The sequence below is a fragment of the Nyctereutes procyonoides genome, unplaced genomic scaffold, assembly GCF_905146905.1.
Source record: "Nyctereutes procyonoides isolate TBG_1078 unplaced genomic scaffold, NYPRO_anot_genome, whole genome shotgun sequence".
NCBI lineage: Eukaryota > Metazoa > Chordata > Mammalia > Carnivora > Canidae > Nyctereutes > Nyctereutes procyonoides.
Window position 1 is genome coordinate 28,636,610 of NW_026575051.1, and position 16,861 is coordinate 28,653,470.

Below are 16,861 nucleotides of genomic sequence, written 5' to 3' on the forward strand. Positions count from 1 at the left end.
AATGAACAATTAAAACACAGTGAATCAGAATATTTGAACAGTTTGATAAGGACAAAGATGCATTTTATAAATTGGTCTGTGTGATTATCATAACGTGATAGCTAATATTTGACAATTTAAAAAATTCTGTGAATTTTATTATATTTAGTTTTTCCACCTTTTCTTCATTCATATTTCAACTGTGATAAACTATACTGGCCTACTTCTACATTCTGTATGACATTACAATAGGCTGATTTTTCTTAAAAAGTTTTTTTAGGCTATATACAGTACCCAATAATTTTAAATGAAGACTTAGTACAAAATTACACTGACTATATTTCACATCAAGAGAAAAGTACTACAATTAAGGCCAGAGTCATTTATTTAAAAAGATCATGAGATAGATATTTTTTCTGGAATGTGTAATTAAGAAATCAAGAGAAGGAACACAAATACACAAAAATAAAAATGCAAAAGGGAATATAAGGACAAATGGAAGCTAAGAACACTACATATCCTCAGTACAAATATGCTAAAAAGTTTATGTCAAAATATAGATTGCCAAAATTGAGTGAAAATAAGAATAGCTAAATAGAACAAAAATTTGGTGGAACTGACTAAAAGATGCTGGGCTTATTTATTTATATGGATGAAGAATTCAAATTCCTATGAAAGAGATTATTCTCGTGATATGTAAGTCTTAAGCCTAAGAAAATGTACACTAGTTACCTATCAGTTATCAAAAATAATCAGAATTTGGATACAAAAGTCTCAAAATTTACAAAAAAAAATAGTTACCACCAAACTCATATTTGAAAATGAAAATAAACGTTGTATCGTTGACACAAAATTCTATTTCTAGGAATTTATCCTGAAGAAAATAATCAGACATAATAAATATACATTTATATCCACATTTCCCCTATGATATTCCAAAGTACCTACAGAAAGGAGACAACTGCTAATGGAAGAGATCATTCTAGTCCATCACTCTAGCCTATTGCCACTGTTCCCATACTATCAATAATCCAAGGACCTTATAAAAAAGAAACCAATTCCTGTCCAAATTGTCCATTCTTCTTCATAAACCTTGGTCATCGGGAGAGAAGACTGGCAAGATGGAGGAGAGGTAGGGTCCTCCACTCACCGGACCCACCAACTTACCTGGATAACTTTCAAACCATGCTGAAAACCTACGAATTCGACCTGAGATTTAAAGAGAGAACAGCTGGAACGCTACAGAGAGAAGGGTTTTCGCTTCTAACAAGGTAGGAAGGAGGAAAAAAAAAAAAAAATCCAGTTGGGGAGGGGCCCGTGAAGGCCGGGCTAAGGCTGCTGCGAGAACCTCTGAGAGAGGAAAACCCAGCCCCGGAGAGGCGGGAACTTTAAAAAATCCACACCAGATTCTTCCCGGACAGAAGGTGCTTAGCAGGGGAACCAGGCAGAACTGCAGGAGGAGCAGTGGGGCCTCCAGGTTCCCGAGGTCACTAACAGAGGAAGTGCTCCCAGAGGAAAGCGCACCACACACCGCACACACCCGGGCGAGCTCAGTAAAGGGCTGGAGCGCGCACCTGGCGGGGCCTTGGGGAGAAGCCCGTGGGCCAGGCGGGAGCTCTGGGAGGAGGGGGCTGTGCCCATCAGGAGCCACGGCCCCAGGAGTGCGATTCCAGCAGCACAAGCACCAGATCACAGGGCGCCGGGGGACCCAGCCCAGGATCCTGTGCTCCCCCCAGGACAGGTGGAGGTGTGGAGGGCACAGGACAGTGAGGATGCTCTTGGCCCTGAGCGCCCCCAAGCGGTGCGGGTCAGTGCACCCTGCCCCGGGAGCATCTATGCCAGTGTGGACTGGGAGCTGCAGTAGTTACTGTGGGAGCTGACTCCAGAGCTGGAGAGCTGGCTGCCACCAGTGTTGTTGTTCCTCCTTGGGTCACCTTGTGCCTGGAAGAGGCAGGCTGCCAGGGAACAGAGGCCTCACGGGGTAAACAGCTCCCACTGAGCCCGGCACCTGGTGGAGGGCAGGGCATCTCCCCCAGGTGCATACACCTGAGAGTCAGCACAGCATCCCCTCCCCCAGAAGACCAGCTGGAAGGAGAGGGGAAGAGCAAATTCTTGAACCAGCAGCGCTGGAAAGCTCCAGGGGAGGTAGATGGATTTACAGTACATAGAACCAGAGGAATCATCTAGGGTGAAATTCACTTAAATTGTGGTTGATATTCTTTTTTTTTTAATTGCTACCAAATTTACTGTGTTTTTCACAATATGGTACTTCAGAACTTTTTAATGTAAACATCTTGATTAACTAATTTTCAAAATAATGATACAAATTTAGCATTCTTCTTGGAATGGAAGACTTGCTTGGAGGTTACTTCATTTTTTTCTCTTTTTCAAAAGTGCATCTCGTAGTGCCAGCTGCTTTTCTGGGAAGGAACGCTTGTCTTTTGACTGGACGTTGTGGCTATATCGCATCATCATAAAGTTCTTCTGTTTTTTCTTCTCTTTATTTGTGGAACTGGAAAATGGGTTCATTTTGGTTTTCTTCCTCACAAATTCTTTTCGGTCTGTCTTTCCAGCCACTGCTGTTGCTAATCTTGTCTCCTTGTCAGATTTTGGCTTTTTATGAAGGTGTTCAATGTCCCAAAGAGAAAGTAACTCACCCCTGGGCTCCTCATCACTATCTATTTCAATATATTTCCTCTTTTGGGCTTTCCCTGGGGTACCGTCAAGTTCTTTCCTCATTTGGGCTATGCAGATTTTCTGGAAGTCTTCTTGAGTTAGAACTCGGCTCGTGCTAATGGCTGCAGCTTTGGCTTTCCACTCCTCCATGGGCATCCTGTTGAGCTTCTTGAATATTTCTTGCTGCTCTTCATCAGAAGAATGATGCACATCAACCCACGCACCATCAGCATCTGCCTCCTCACTGAGACTGGTACTTTCCCACCCATCTTCAACATTTTCAGCATTCTCTTCTTTTCCAACTTCTAGAACTTATGCTTCTGGAATATAATCTTTAGCATCTAATTCTCCATATTCTTGCACTCTTGCTTCTATGGAGGCCTCTATAGGCTTACCCCAGAATTTCTTCTGCAACATCTTAGGATTCAGTATTCAGAAGAGCTGAATCAAAGTTCTAGCAGACATCATCACATTCTTATATCTGTGTTTTTTATACTGAGCTAGGTCTTGGAGAAGTTCTTCAGTAATGGCTAGAGGATATCGAGCTGTTATCTCTTTTATAGCATTGATTCCTACTGTCATGACCTCCCCAGAGTTCTTGTCAGTGACAGAATTGTTGGCCACAGTCATGAGCACTGACTGAATTATCTCTGGGGGTACTAAGTGATGAGATGCTTGGGCAGGAAACAGAAGGATCTTTGTTACTTCTCTTTGGTGAGGCTGCAGAAATCTTTGTACAAAGGGATAGAAGTTGAAGAGAAAAAGTTCATGAATTCCCACCAATCTGGAGATGAGGTTCACGAGCATCATTTTCACCTCAAACCTCTTCGTAGAGCTCTCTAGTTGTTTTAGCAATTTTTCTGCAAAATCTTGGGGATCATGAATCAAATGAATAGCTGAAAAGTTAAACACCTCTGGTTTCTTCTTCTTTTTTTGTTTCTTGAGCACTTTCATAGCCTTTTCCAACATTTTCTTGTGTTTGGAGCTTTTCTTCCCCGTGGCATATTGCACTAGCAGGTCTCTTGCTGTTGGTCCTTCATCCTCTGATTCTGAGTCGCTGTCCTCTTTCTCCTCTTCATCTTTCCCAAGGAAAAATGTCAAAGCAGCAACTAATATCTTGGTGACCTTAGAGAAACATGCAGTTGTGATCACATTGACAGTTTTGGCATCATTCCAGATGTTTCAGAAGAAAGTTCAATCACCACATCCAAAGATATCTTGGCTACAGTTGCATTGCTGTCTCTCTCTTTTTTAAATTTTTTTAATTTTTATTTATTTATGATAGTCACAGAGAGAGAGAGGCAGAGACACAGGCAGAGGGAGAAGCAGGCTCCATGCACCGGGAGCCCGATGTGGGATTCGATCCTGGGTCTCCAGGATCGCGCCCTGGGCCAAAGGCAGGCGCCAAACCGCTGCGCCACCCAGGGATCCCACATTGCTGTCTCTTAACATGGTGTGCATGAAATTCTGCAACACAATATTCACTTTATTGTTCTTGTGTTTTGCATTTATATTCTTGATATCAGTGACAATATGTGTGTATAAAGTCTTTCACAGAAGCTTATCATGGCAACGCAGAAGTTCAAAGAAGAGTTCTAGCAACCTTGATGGATTGATGAGATTCTTATTTCTCAGCAAGATCAAAACTTTGCAAAATGTCATTCGAAGATCTGGATCCAAGACAGTGTGATTGTAGGAGAGAAGATCTTTCAGCTCTTGAGGAAAGTTACTTAAATGTTCTGGGTAGCAGTGACCAATCTGTGGCATAAACATCACTAGCTCTGCCAGTTCTTTGCTAGGTTTCTTTGGTTGTAATTTAAAAATCTCTACATTGGATTTGTAGTGATTATACTGCTGTAGAAACTCCTCGACGTAAAGTGGCAGAGCCCACTTGATCAGATTCTGTAACTGTGGCAGGTTGCTCGGGAGCATGTTATGTTTCCATTAGACATGTTGGTTGCTGAGTGGCTCTGCAAGAAGCAGTCTGAAGAAGCCTGTGGTTGATATTCTTGATGAAGCCCACTCATACAGCTACTCTGCACTGAGCAAAATGACTAGAAAGAAGAACTCACCACAAAAGAAAGAATCAGAAACAGTATTCTTTGCCACAGAGCTACAGAATTTGGATTACAATTCAATGTCAGACAGTCAATTCAGAAGCACAATCATAAAGCTACTAGTGGCTCTGGAAAAAAGCATAAAGGACTCAAGAGACTTCATGACTGCAGAATTTAGATCTAATCAGGGCAAAATTAAAAATCAATTAAATGAGATGCAATCCAAACTGGAGGTCCTAATGATGAGGGTTATTGAGGTAGAAGAAAGAGTGAGTAACATAGAAGACAAGTTCATGGCAAGGAAGGAAGCTGAGGAAAAAAGAGAAATACAATTAAAAGACTATGAGGAAATGTGAAGGGGAATAAACGACAGCCTCAGAAAGAAAAATCTACATATAATTGGGGTTCCAGAGAGTGCCAAGAGGGACAGAGGATCAGAAAGCATATTTGAACAAATCATAGCTGAGAACTTCCCTAATTTAGGGAGGGAAACAGGCATTCAGATCCAGGAGATAGAGAGGTCTGCCCCCAAATCAATAAAAACCATTCAACACCTCGACATTTAATAGTGAAACTTGCAAATTCCAAAGATAAAAGAGAAAATCCCTTAGAGCAGCAAGAGATAAGAGATCCCTAACTTATATGGGGAGAGATATTAGATTAACAGCAGACCCCTCCACAGAGACGTGGCAGGCCAGAAAGGGCTGGAAGGATATATTCAGGGTACTAAAAGAGAAGAATATGCAGCCAAGAATACTCTTTCCAGCAAGGCTCTCATTCAGGAGAGAAGGAGAGTTAAAGAGCTTCCCAGATAGGCAGAAGCTGAAAGAATATGTGACCACCAAACCAGCTGTGAGAAATATTAAGGGGGACCTGTAAAAAACAAAGCCCAAAGAAATAATCCACAAAACAGGGACTAAATAGGTATTATGATGACGCTAAATTCATATCTTTCAATAGTAACTCTGAGCATGAATAGGCTAAATGATCCCATCAAAAGACGCAGGGTTTCAGGCTTGATTAAAAAAAAAAAAAAAAAAAAGAAAGCAAGACTCATCTATTTGCTGTCTATGAGACTCATTTGAGACCTAAGGACACCTCCAGTATGAAAATGAAAGGTTGAATGGTCCTCAAAAATGGTCCTCAAATGAAGGTCAAATGGTCTTCAAAATGAAAGGTGAAATGGTCCTAAAAAGAAAGCTGGGGTAGCAATCCTTATATCAGATAAATTAAAGTTTATCCCAAAGACTATAGTAAGAGATGAAGAGGGACACAGTATCATACTTATAGGATCTATCCAACAAGAAGAACTAACAATCATGAATATTTATGCCCCTAATGTGGGAGCTGCCAAGTAAATCAATCAATTAATAACCAAAGTAAAGACATACTTAGATAATAATACACTAATAGTACGAGACTTCAACATGGCACTTTCTGCAAATGACAGATATTCTAAGCACATCATCAAAGAAACCAGAGCTTTAAATGATACACTGGATCAGATGGATTTCTTTTTTTTTTCTTTTTTTTTTTTTTAAATTTTTTGATTTATTTATGATAGTCACACACACACAGAGAGAGAGGCAGAGAGAGAAGCAGGCTCCATGCACCGGGAGCCCGACGTGGGACTCGATCCCGGGTCTCCAGGATCGCGCCCTGGGCCAAAGGCAGGCGCCAAACCGCTGCGCCACCCAGGAATCCCTCAGATGGATTTCATAGATAAATACAGAACTTTGCATCTGAACGAAACTGAATACATATTCATCTCAAGTGCACATGGAACTTTCTCCAGAATAGACCACATACTGGGTCACAAAACAGGTCTCAACTGATACCAGAAGATTGGGATTGTTCTCTGCATATCTACAGACCACAAAGCTTTGAAACTAGAACTCGACCACAAGAAGAAATTTGGAAGAAACTCAAACACGTGGAGGTTAAAGAGCATCCTATTAAAAGATGAATGGATCAACCAGGAAATTAAAGAATAGTTAAAAAGATTCATGGAAACCAATGAAAATGAAGGTACAGCCATTCAAAATCTTTGGGATACAACAAAAGCAGTCCTGAGAGGGAAATACATCGCAATTGAAGATTTCCTCAAAAAATTGGAAAAAACCTCAGATACACAAACTAATCTTGCACCTAAAGGAACTGGAGAAAGAACATCAAATAAAACATACACCAAGCAGAAGAAAAGAGTTAATAAAGATTTGAGCAGAACTCAATGAAATAGAGACCAGAAGAACTGTAGAACAGATTAACAAAACCAGGAGTTGGTTTTCTGAAAGAATTAATAAGATAGATAAGCCATTAGCCAGCCTTATTAAGAAGAAAGAGAAGATTCAAATTAATAAAATCATGAATGAAAGAGGAGAGATCACAACCAATACAAAGGAAATACAAACAATTTTAAAAATGTATTATAAGCAGTTATACCCCAATAAATTAGGCAATATAGAAGAAGTGGATGCATTTCTGGAAAGCCACAAATTACCAAAACTGGAACAGGAAGAAATAGAAAACCTGAGCAGGCCAATAACCAGGGAGGAAATTGAAGCAGTCAACAAAAACCTCCCAAGACACAAAACTCCAGGGCCAGATGGCTTCCCAGGGGAATTTTATCAAATGTTTAAAGAAGAAATAATACCTATTCTACTAAAGCTGTTTTGAAGAATAGAAAGGGAGGGAATATTTCCAAACTCATTTTATGAAGCCAGCATCACCTTAATTCCAAAACCAGACAAAATGACCCCACCAAAAAGGAGGATTATAGACCAATATCCCTGAGGAACACAGATGCAAAAATTCTCAACATGATACTAGCCAATAGGATCCAATAGTACATTAAGAAGATTATTCACCATGACCAAGTGGGATTTATCCCGGGATGCAAGGTTGGTTCAACACTCATAAAACAATCAACGTGATAGATCGTATCAACAAGAAAAAAAAAAGAAGAACCATATGATCCTCTCAATAGATGCAGAGAAAGCATTTGACGAAATACAGTATCCATTCCTGATCAAAACTCTTCAGAGTGTAGGGATAAAGGGAACATTCCTCAATATCTTAAAAGCCATCTACAAAAACCCACAGCAAATATCATTCTCAATGGGGAAGCACTGGGAGCCTTTCCCCTAAGATCAGGAACATGACAGGGACGTTCACTCTCACCACTGCTATTCAACATAGTACTGGAAGTCCTAGCCTCAGCAATCAGACAACAAAAAGAAATAAAAGGCATTCAAATTGGCAAAGAAGAAGTCAAACTCTCCCTCTTTGCCAATGACATGATACTGTACATAGAAAACCCCAAAGACTCCACTCCAAGACTGCTAGAATTCATACAGCAATTCAGAAATGTGGCAGGATACAAAATCAATGCCCAGAAATCAGTGGCATTTCTATACACTAACAATGAGACTGAAGAAAGAGAAATTAAGGAGTCAATCCCATTTACAATTTCACCCAAACATAAGATACCTAGGAATAAACCTAATCAAACAGGTAAAGGATGTATACCCTAAAAACTACAGAACACTTCTGAAAGAAATTGAGGAAGACACAAATAAATGGAAAAATATTCCATGCTCATGGATTGACAGAATTAATATTGTGAAAATGCCTATGCTACCCAGGGCAATTTACACGTTTAATGCAATCCCTATCAAAATACCACGGACTTTCTTCAGAGAGTTGGAACAAATTATTTTAAGATTTGTGTGGAATCAGAAAAGACCCTGAATAGCCAGGGGAATATTGAAAAAGAAAACCAGAGCCGGGGGCATCACGATGCCAGATATCAAGTTGTATTACAAAGCTGTGGTCATCAAGACAGTGTGGTACTGGCACAGAAACAGACAGATCAATGGAACAGAATAGAGAACCCAGAAGTGGACCCGGAACTTTATGGTCAACTAATATTCGATAAAGGAGGAAAGACGATCCACTGGAAGAAAGACAGTCTCTTCAATAAATGGTGCTGGGAAAATTGGACATCCACATGCAGAAGAATGAAGCTAGACCACTCTCTTTCACCATACACAAAGATAAACTCAAAATAGATGAAAGATCTAAATGTGAGACAAGATTCCATCAAAATCCTAGAGGAGAACACAGGCAACACCCTTTTTGAACTTGGCCACAGTAACTTCTTGCAAGATACATCCACGAAGGCAAAAGAAACAAAAGCAAAAATGAACTATTGGGACTTCATCAAGATAAGAAGCTTTTGCACAGCAAAGGATACAGTCAACAAAACTAAAAGACAACCTACAGAATGGGAGACAATATTGCAAATGACATTATCGATAAAGGGCTAGTATCCATATCTATAAAAGCTTATTAAACTCAACACCCAAGAAACAAACAATCCAATCATGAAATGGGCAAAAGACTTGAACAGAAATTTCACAGAGGAAGACATAGACATGGCCAACAAGCACATGAGAAAATGCTCTACATCACTTGCCATCAGGGAAATACAAATCAAAACCACAATGAGATACCACCTCACACCAGTGAGAATGGGGAAAATTAACAAGACAGGAAGCAATAAATTTTGGAGAGGATCTGGAAAAAGGGGAACACTGTTGCACTGTTGGTGGGAATATGAACTGGTACAGCCACTCTGGAAAACTGTGTGGCGGTTCCTCAAAGAGTTAAAAATAGAGCTACCTTATGACCCAGCAATTGAACTTTGGATTTACTCCAAAGATACAGATGCAGTGAAAGACCGAGACACCTGCACGCCAAGGTTTATAACAGCAATGTCCACAATAGCCAAACTGTGAAACGAGCCTCAGTGTCCATCGAAAGATGAATGGATAGAGAGACGTGGTCTATGTATGCATGGAATATTACTCAGCCATTAGAAATGATGAATACCCACCATTTGCTTTGATGTGGATGGTCCTGGAGGGTACTATGCTGAGTTAAGTAAGTCAATCGGAGAAGGACAAACATTATATGGTTTCATTAATACAGGGAATATAAAAAAATAGAGAAAGGGAATAAAGGGGAAAGGAGAGAAAATGAGTGGGAAACATCAGTGAGGGTGAGAGAACATGAGAGACTCTTAACTCTGGGAAATGAAAAGGGTAGTGGAAGAGGAGGTGGATGGGGGGTTGGGGTGACTGGGTGATGGGCACTGAGTGGGGCACTTAACGGGATGAGCACTGGGTGGTATGCTATATGTTGGCAAATCGAACTCCAATAAAAAATATACAAAAAAAAAGAAACCTTGGTTATCAAAAGTTTCATGTCAATTAATCAAATTATTGTATACTTAAAAATATATATTTATTTAACTGATTTAGTGCTAGCTTAGCTTTTTGTTAAAGTGGATACATAGGGGATCCCTGGGTGGCGCAGTGGTTTGGCGCCTGCCTTTGGCCCAGGGCGTGATCCTGGAGACCCGGGATCGAATCCCACGTCGGGCTCCCGGTGCATGGAGCCTGCTTCTCCCTCTGCCTGTGTCTCTGCCTCTCTCTCTCTCACTGTGTGCCTATCATGAATAAATAAAAATTAAAAAAAAAGTGGATACATAAAGTATAGATTTTATTCTATCCTATTACTCTTTAACTGAAATGAAACATTCTATTCTCAGGCAACTAATTGCAAGTAGTTCTCCATGATGAGAACTCAAAGCAAATAAATAAGAGTAGCAAGAAATGAGAGGAGAAAGAGATAATGGATGAATTTATGAGTTTCCAATATTCAGAAGCATCAAGGACTTAAGATGAAAATCAGGAAACTAGAAATAAGGAATGGGAATGAAAGAAAATAATCAACCAATCATAAAAGATGAAAGAGGCCTTGTTTGAATCAATGGTAATATGTCATTATATTGAAGACTATGATTAATTTAAATAATTCACTAAAGGTAAAAAACAAACAGTGAGATTTAGTTGCTTCAGAGAGACAAGGAAGTGTCAGATCTGAAACCTTCAGATCTGAAATTAAGGTGAATTCCCATCTGCTTACCTTAAAAAATGCTCTTTCTGTCTATTGTCTTCCATATGCTGGTATATATGGTATCGTGTGAATCCATGGTGCTCCTCAAGCCTCTACTTCTTGCACTGTGATCATTTCACAAACTCAAATTCTCCAGGGCCTGAACTGCAACACTAACCTTTCGTATTGGCTTTACTGCAACAGCTGCCACTCTTCCCAGATCACTGGGGCAACTTTCCTGCTCATACCTCCACATCTATTCTGCCCTAACCATGCCAAACTTTCTACCAGGCATACCGATACCACTGTCAGTAAAGGCTGCTCATCAGCCTTCCACTGCCCATGGCTTTGTTGACTTCACTTATAACCTCTCTTACTCAAACTTTTCCCATAAAGTAGCTATCAAACCGTTCTACCTCTTTAGAGATCCATGCATTGAGAAGATTCTCAGAGCACAGGTAAGTATACTTTGGTCCTTTGGGTTTATATATAGCTCTCTGAACAATCAGGAAAATACCAGGCACTGGTACTCATTTCCATCCTTGAGATAAATTCTCCTTTTTGGAGAGAAATATTCTTTGAGGGTTTCACAGATATTTCTGTTTTCCTTTCTCTTTTCTTTTTCCTTTCTTCCTCTTTTGCATCTCTCTTCCTCCCTTCTTTTTTTCCATCTCATACATTTCCAAGTTCAATGTATATTACTTTACATGCATGAGTGCAAGTAGTCATCATGACTGCAGTTAAATGCCTTTATCAGGCAATTAAAGCCATTTAATGCATATTCATATTTAACTCCAGTTTTGCTTAACTCCATATCAGACAGCTATATGCCTTCACTGCAGCAGCCTCAGTGAATATGACATATAAATTATCTGGATTTCATCTGGATTTGATCCTGAAGTATGATGAAAGTAAGTAAAAAATTGAAATTTGTAGCAGTATGCCTAGATCTGTTGAAACTAGTCTTGCAGGAGAATAGAAGTTGAATTTGTGGAAAACTGTTAGTTTGGAGACTAATACAGGACCATAGAGCAATACAGGAGAAATGAGATGCACACTACAACAGTATGGAGAATAAGAAAGTAGAAGAGATATTCAGAAGGCAGAATGAACAAGACTTGAAATCTTGATGACATTTATTAACAGGAAGGAATCTAAAGTGTCAATTATTATTTGGTACTTCTCTTCATACTCTTAACATATTCTCATATTTAATATATTTTTATATTTTTTCTTTTCTTCTGGTTTATTTTTTAAAGATTTTTATTTATTTATTCATGAGACACACACAGAGAGAGAGAGAGAGAGAGAGGCAGAGACACAGGCAGAGGGAGAAGCAGGCTCCATGCAGGGAGCCTGTGGGTCTTGATCCTGGGTCTCCAGGATCAGGCCCTGGGCTGAAGGCAGCGCTAAACCGCTGAGCCACCTGGGCTGCCCATTTCTTCTGGTTTAAACTGCTATTTATTACACTTCTCTTCACAGTCCAGAAAGCAATCCCCCGCAAAAAAAAAAAAAAAAAAAAAAAAAAAAAAAAAAGAAGTCTCTCCCAAACGTTTGCATTCCATTACTGGTAACCTATTTCCTTGATGTATAGCCAATCACATAATCTTTACTTTTTTTGGGGGGGGGGGCAACAAAAGTTAATTGTTTCACCAATCTGGATACCTAATTTTCCCTGTGGAAATCCATATTTCTTTCTCCTTTCTCATGATGTTTATTTTCCTCTCCACTAACAAATCCTGGGGGCTTGCTGACATAATTTAATTTTTTTAGTTCTAGACTTTAAATACAATTTCCTCCACTGGATGTCCCATCTGCTTCAGGAGCCCTATTTTAGCACCTATTTTATATTCCATCATTGTCTATTTAGATTTACCTATGTGAATATATGTACATGAATGTGTATACATTCACATACACACACACATTTTAATCTTCATTTTTAATCCATATTCCCTTTTTAAAATTTCTATTCTAGTCCATTTTATATTTAGAAAGAATATTTTTCCAGTTAATCTTCTTCTGATAGATCACCTGGATGATAGGTTTTTTGATTGCATAAATATAAATATTTCTCTCACCTCTCAATATATAGTAGTCATGTGTAAGATTTGGGGGAAGCAATATTTTCTCTTGGTAGTCTATAGATGCTTTCTAAAGCTATAAATGTTATACCACTGTCCCGAAGCTACTAGTGTTGATAATAAACTATGTGATGCCATGCTGATTACTTTTCCTTTGTAGGTAAATTGTTTTTTCCTGCCTTAAAGCTTGATAGATATTTCACTATGTGTTTTTATCATCAATCTAGCTTGGATAGAGAGTGTTTTTAACTCAGACTCAACCTTTGCTCCAGCTCAGAGAAATATATTATGTAACTTGATTAATTATTGCTTCTCCTCTGTATGTTCTTTTTACTCTTTCTAGAGCTGCTATCATTCACATGTTAGGTCTCCTTGATCTATTCTCCAAGTTACTCAACTTTACTCATCATGATTCATTAACTAATTCATCCATTAAATTCTTCAATAAATAATCCTTGAGCTTCTACTGTAGATAGTTATTTTTCTAGCCACAGTGCATATTCAGTGAGTAAGATTTTGTTTTTGTTTCCCCCCCCCTCATGAGGTTCATCTTTTGGTGGTAAAGGACAGGACATAAAGACTTAAATATAGGATATTTCAAGAGAAAAGTGAAGCAGGTTAAAGTGTATAGTAAGCACAGATGATTACTGTTTTCCTAAAATTTGCATCAGAGACAGTTTCATGGGCAATTAATATTTCATAAAACCAGGATAAATTTAGGGTAAGGTCATGTATGTACATGAAGATAAAAGCAGATTCCCCTTTATTCTTTTCTCTAAACTACTTCTTTCATAAAGCATTCTAAATTTCCATAATTTGGATTACCACTTTCTTTCCAATTTTCCACATACATTATTAATTGAATAGTATGTTTTTTAGTTGTAGTCTTGGTATGTATGTATAACTATGTGCTCTACTCTGGATTCTTTTCACTTATTTTAGCTACAGTTATCTAATTCTTTCTCTCCTCCAGAGATTCTAATATCCCCAAGTTGTGATCATTTTATTTTAACTCATATTTCTCTCCTCTGGCCTCTCTTGCATCCTGTATTTTCCCTTGCTTTCCTCCAGAGATTCTCTCCTCCAGTGATTCTAATATCCTCAAGTTGTGATCATTTTATTTTAACTCATGTTTCTCTCCTCTGGCCTCTCTTGCATCCAGTATTTTCCCTTGCTAACTCAGTGTCCTAAATGTGGTATCCTTCAGTGAATGGAAGGAAAAAATGGGCCAAGAAAGTTCAAGCAGTCAGGATATCAGTCCTTTTCTTAGGGTCATGGATCTGGCCTCTCTCTTCACCGGTATCACTGAGCATACTCCCACTGAGAGCCTTTGGTCCTTAAATTCGGAACTTGGTTGACTATGGCAAAGGAGAACAAGAACACTAAGTAGGTTGATTTGATTTTGACCTCCCTTAAATAGTCAAAGTGTTTCTACTGAGGAAGTAGCTGCTATTTTCTGGTTATTGTTCTGTTGTCCCTCTGCTTATTTACAAATGCTTCCTAACTCACAAAGCAAGATAATCTGTATAAATTGCTTCTGTTGAGATAAGGAAGCTAAGACTGAATTCATTTTAGCTGCTCAAGGTGTCTAACTATCATTCTGGTCAAATAACTCAGCTGTTTTAAGTATGAAGAGAGGGGAAAGATATACCATGTTCCTGGAATATCCAATGTATACTCATATTTTTGTATGAAATTATTTTTTGTTAATAAATATTAAGGTAGTAGGAAACAGTAAATATTTTTGTAACATGGAGGGCAAGAGGGATGTAAATAATTGTGATGAAAATGTTTAAGGTGTTATTTTTAGTGGTAAAGAGAGATAATATATAGAGGAACAAAGGATCTGAATAAGATACATGTAAGAAAAAGAAAAGACAGATAATGGAAATAAAATATTTCAATGGAAAAGCCAAGAGAAAATAAAATACAGATTAATATTCTTTTCTTATTTCTCTCAAAATGATTTCCTATAACTCTCTGAAATGTCTCTCCTTTATTGGGTTGTATTTTGTCAATTAAGCCAATATTTATTAGACAATTAGCTTTACTTTATTTCTTGGACAGAATATCCCAAACTTTGTTCAATGACCTATGGAATACATGCTACCAGTTTTTTTTTTCCATGCTACCAGTTTTAATGAGAAATGTTAGGCTCTTTTGGGAACACAGTATTGAGTAAAAAGGTAATAGCAGCAGCATTTTGACAACTACTTCATGTAATGTGGAAATACTGGCATTTGCTACATTTATTTTTAAAGCATGGAGAATTGATAAAATAAAATGAAAATCAATGAACCTAAATAATTAGCATATTTTAAATACAAGTTTTTAAAATATTTTTTCAAAATATCAAGGAAAACATAAACTTAATAAAATTAAAAATGAAACTTGCAATGCTCTCATAAATAATTGGTAGGAAATTATTAAAGAAACGTATTAAAACAATGAAGTAAACACTCCATGAAACAACAAAAATGAAAACTGAAAATTAAATTAAATATTATTTGATTTTCTTAAAGAGTTAGCTTCAAAGATAGTATGTCAACAGTGTCACTTGGATTGGTAGCGTATTCTTGCTTAAAGTTTTCTAGATGCTGAAAAATGGCTCTTTCAAACTCTATACTATTCTAGGAAATGGAAGGAGAGTTATAAAGTAACTCCAAATTGTTTTCTCTGACTTTGTTATCTTGAAATACTCCTATCACTTGTTTGAAGAGCAGGAGGAAGTTTTGCTACATTTTTTCCCCCTGGGTCTGTACCATTCTATTATAAGTGAGTTGTAATTTTTGTCACAAAAAAAGCATTGTGGTTCACTTTTTTTCCCTTTGTTTTCATAATCTATAGATGGAAATTCTGATGCGGAGTTATTTGTATCAATTTCAACACTGTCGTGTACCTATTCCACTTCTTGGAAAAAAATTTTTGAAGTAGATAGATTTATTCTTACAAAAGAAGTTTTGCAATACCACTACATGCTTGCTCACTGTGACTTGTTAGGGCATAGACAGATGTCTAACTCATATACTACTCATTTTATCAATATATCTTTTTTGCTTAAACTGAGCGACTGAGTCATTGTCCAAATCTCAAAACACATATGATTCATATATATCACAGTTCTTTAAGCCTTAAAAAATGTTACTAGACAAAAAGAGCTGTATTTTCCAATAAAAATTAGCATGATATACTAGTTTATAATTTATAATATTAAAATTTATAATAACACTATAAGTTAAAGTGGAGAGAATAATTGAGAAGAACTATTTTCAGAATGCTTATCAAGATTGACAGGAAATAAATTTTGAGGAGATGTCTGAGCAAAAACTCAACAATGGAAAATGTCCTTTATAAAGGAGACTAAGAAATACAGAGGCTTGAAGTAGGAGATGCTTCAGGTATTCCAGAAACTTCTCAAAGAACAAAGTGGCAGGAATTGAGTAAGGAAGGGGGAACGTGGTAGAGAGATAGGCAGAAGCATTTTATGGCTAACCTTATAAACATTTTAAATAATTTATATTTTATTTAAAGTTATGGAAACCCATTGAATGGTAGGTAGTGTCAGTATAGTAACACATGTAAAAACAAATATACTCTCTTGCATGGAAGAGATTAGAAAGAAGCAAATCATCTCAAACTTACTTTAACTCTAGTTAAAGTAAAACATAAAACATAGTAACTCTATGTTTTCTAATTGCTCAGGCCAAAAACTATAGAGCTATTATTATATTTACTCTTTTTCTTTTTAACTATTTTAACTCACTCCAGTATAAGGGGATACTCAATTGATTCCATCTTAAAAATAATAATAAGTGTAAAAAAAATAATAAGTGTCTTATCATGTCATCTCCTATCCTGGTCCAAATCACTACATGACTGAGTCAACTTGAAATACATGAATTGATTATCAGAGAGTAGAAACTTAAATCAAGGTGTTGTAGAGTGTGTAATTACAGATCAGGATAAATTATAACATATAACCATGGGGAAAATGGTCAGGATGAAGAGGAAAACTCATTGCAAAATAATTGTCAAAGGATTTAAGTAACCAAAGTGGGTGGATTTACAAGATGGACATCAAAGTAGGAAAGATCACAGCAGTAA

The 16,861-nt window shown here is 37.6% G+C and overlaps 1 protein-coding gene and 1 pseudogene across 1 annotated transcript in view; both read right to left on the minus strand.

Annotated features, from left to right (window-relative positions):
• Window positions 1-16,861, minus strand: part of EYS (eyes shut homolog) — a 1,553,129-nt gene that overhangs the window by 1,441,399 nt on the left and 94,869 nt on the right. The window lies entirely within an intron of this gene.
• LOC129512974 (protein SDA1 homolog) lies at window positions 2,350-4,614 on the minus strand (annotated as a pseudogene).